Raw genomic sequence first — 3,206 nt, forward strand, 5'->3', positions numbered from 1 at the left:
CACAGATCTGAGAGAATTCTAGATTTATTAATCCCTTTGACAGTGGACAAGGTCCTCTGTCGCCCATTAGTCCTTAAAGTCCTTGGAAATAGGAGCAAGTCTTAAGTCTCTTTGCATTGCTCTCTAGGCACCAACACAATGTTCTAGGGAAGTAATGTTCTGTACAACATAATTTTGAAAGCCTCCTAAAAGGTAAATAAGATGGTGCTTGACTCTCAAATAGTACACAATCCAATGAGAGAGAGAGAGCGAGCGAGCGAGAGAGAGACATGAACAAATAGAATATGGTGTGGCAAGGGTTATATTGAGAAGGATGAATTGAGAATACAATTGAGAAGAATGAATTGAGAAAGGAGGAACAATGACTTAGTGTGAGGCAGTCAAGGAAGACTTTAGAGGGGAGTTAAAATTTGCCTGGGAGGGGCGCCTGGGTGACTCAGTGGGTTACAGCCTCTGCCTTCAGCTCAGGTCATGATCTCAGGGTCTTGGGATTGAGCCCCGCACTGGGCTCTCTGTTCAGGGGGGAGCGTGCTTCCTCCTCCCTCTCTCTCTCTCTGCCTGACTTTCTGACTACTTTTGATCTCTGTTTGTCAAATAAATAAATAAATAAAATCTTAAAAATAATTTTGCCTGGGCCTTTAAAAATAAAAGACTCCTAACCAGCAGTTTGTTAATAGAGAAGGGACTTCCAGGCAGTGGGTAACACATTCAAAAGCACGGTCTGTGTGCAGGGAGTATTTGCAAAACAGTGAGAACTGGAACAGAAAGCGCTCAGGGAAGGTGGTACAGGTCACCTGCTTTATGCCTTCATTTCCAAGTATGGATGCAGGGTTGTACAAGCTGAGTGGTTCTCAAACCTACTGAATCAGAACCTTAGATGGAGGACTAGGGTCCAGGCACCAGCATTTTATAAACATTCTATTTCACAACAAGGATAAAAAACACTGACCTAGATGGGCTCAGAGTTTCCTTCTAGGACAGAAATGGCATGATGCTATGAAATGATGCCTATTGTTTGGTTCTAACAAACTGCTTTTTAATATTGACTTCCATTTAAGAATATTATTTGTAAAAATAGTATTTTAATAACCAAATTTAAGTTTTTTTAATGCATAAATATTTTATGCTTATTAAGAGTAGATACTTTAAGATAATTATGGTTTCTAAGAAAAAAATTATCTGCATATGTTAGTATTTATTAGTCAGGAAATGAGATAACATCATCTTTGAACTGGCTTTAGAGATGGTGTAAAGTTCTGTCCCTGGGTTGGGAATACAGTCAACTTCCAAGCCTGGACTATGACCTGGGATTTATTTTACAACAGAAAACTATTTTCACAGTAGAACATTAGGCTTGGTCTGGACTCTGGGCAGGATCCATATTGAATTTTTTCTTCTATAGGCAGGTATCCCATACGAAGTAAGAAGTGTTACTAGAAAAGGATGGCAAACACACTAACATCTTCATCCCAAGTCATTGTCATGTGAGCTTTCTGCTATCTATGTCTTTTTAATTGATCAGTTTGTTTTATTTATTGCCACTGCCAGCTTGTCCATTTTGCTTTAAAAATGCTCATGGAGAAGAAACAGGCAAAAAGTTTCATGACATTGGATTTGCCAGTGATTTCTTGGATATGACACCAAAAGAATAGGCAACAAAAGTAAATATTAGTAAATGGGACTTCGTCAAAATTTAAAACTTGTATATATAACAGGATGCAATCAACAGAATGGGATGGCAATGTATGGAAAAGGAGCAAATCATACATCTGGTAAGGTGCTAATATTGAGAATATATTAATAAATAGGCAACAAAAGTAAATATAAATAAATGGGACTACATCAAAATTTAAAACTAGTATACATAACAGGACACAATCAACAGAACGAGAAGGCAATGTATGATAAAGGAGCTTATATATCTGGTAAGGTGCTAATATTGAGAATATATTAATAACTCTTACAACTCAACAACAAAAATCATCTAACCTGATTAAAAAATGGGCAGAGGACTTGAGTAGACATTTTTTCCAAAAATGACATACAATGGCCAAAAACTATATGAAAAGATGCTTGATATCACCAATCATGAAAGAAATGCAAATCAAAATCACAGTGAGGGGGGGAGGAGTCAAGATGGCGGAGAAGTAGCAGGCTGAGACTACTTCAGGTAGCGGGAGATCAGCTAGATAGCTTATCTAAAGATTGCAAACACCTACGAATCCAACGGGAGATCGAAGAGAAGAAGAACAGCAATTCTAGAAACAGAAAATCAACCAGTTTCTGAAAGGTAGGACTGGCGGAGAAGTGAATCCAAAGGGACGGGAAGACAGACCCCGGGGGGAGGGGCCGGCTCCCGGCAAGCGGCGGAGCAACGGAGCACAAAATCAGGACCTTTAAAAGTCTGTTCCGCTGAGGGACATCGCTCCAGAGGCTTAACTGGGGTGAAGCCCACGCGGGGCCAGTGTGGCCTCAGGTCCCGCAGGGTCACAGAAGGATCGGGGTGTCTGAGTGTCACAGAGCTTGCAGGTATTAGAACGGGGAAGCCGGCTACAGAGACGGAGCCGAGGAGTGAGCTCACAGCTCGGGCCTACCGTGAACCGGTCGCAGGCTCGGTCAGCTCGGAGCGCGGCTGGAGGCCAGGCAGACAGGAGTAATTGGACGCTGTTCCCTGAGGGCGCACTGAGGAGTGGGACCCCGAGCTCTCGGCTCCTCTGGGCCGGAGACTGGGAGGCCGCCATCTTCATTCCCGTCCTCCGGAACTCTACGGAAAGCGCTCAGGGAACAAAAGCTCCCGAAAGCAAACCCGAGCGGATTACTCAGCCTGGCCCCTGGTAAGGGCGGTGCGACTCCGCCTGGGGCAAAGACACTTGAGAATCACTACAACAGGCCCCTCCCCCAGAAGATCAACAAGAAACCCAGCCAGGACCAAGTTCACTTACGAGGAGTGCAGTTTCAATACCAAGGAGAGCAGCGGAATTCCAGAGGAGGAGAAAGCAAAGCACGGAACTCATGGCTTTCTCCCCATGATTCTTTAGCCTTGCAGTTAATTTAATTGTTTTTTCTTTTTCAATTTTTTTTCTCTTCTTCTGCTAATTTTTTTTAAACTTTTACCCTTTTCTTTTTTAACGTTTTTTAACTAGTTTATCTAATATATATATATTTTTTCCTTTTTATATTTTTTTCATTATTGGTTTTCTTTTTTT

This window comes from Lontra canadensis, unplaced genomic scaffold, assembly GCF_010015895.1.
Source record: "Lontra canadensis isolate GAN:19392208 unplaced genomic scaffold, GSC_riverotter_1.0 scaffold100, whole genome shotgun sequence".
NCBI classification, from domain to species: Eukaryota; Metazoa; Chordata; class Mammalia; order Carnivora; family Mustelidae; genus Lontra; species Lontra canadensis.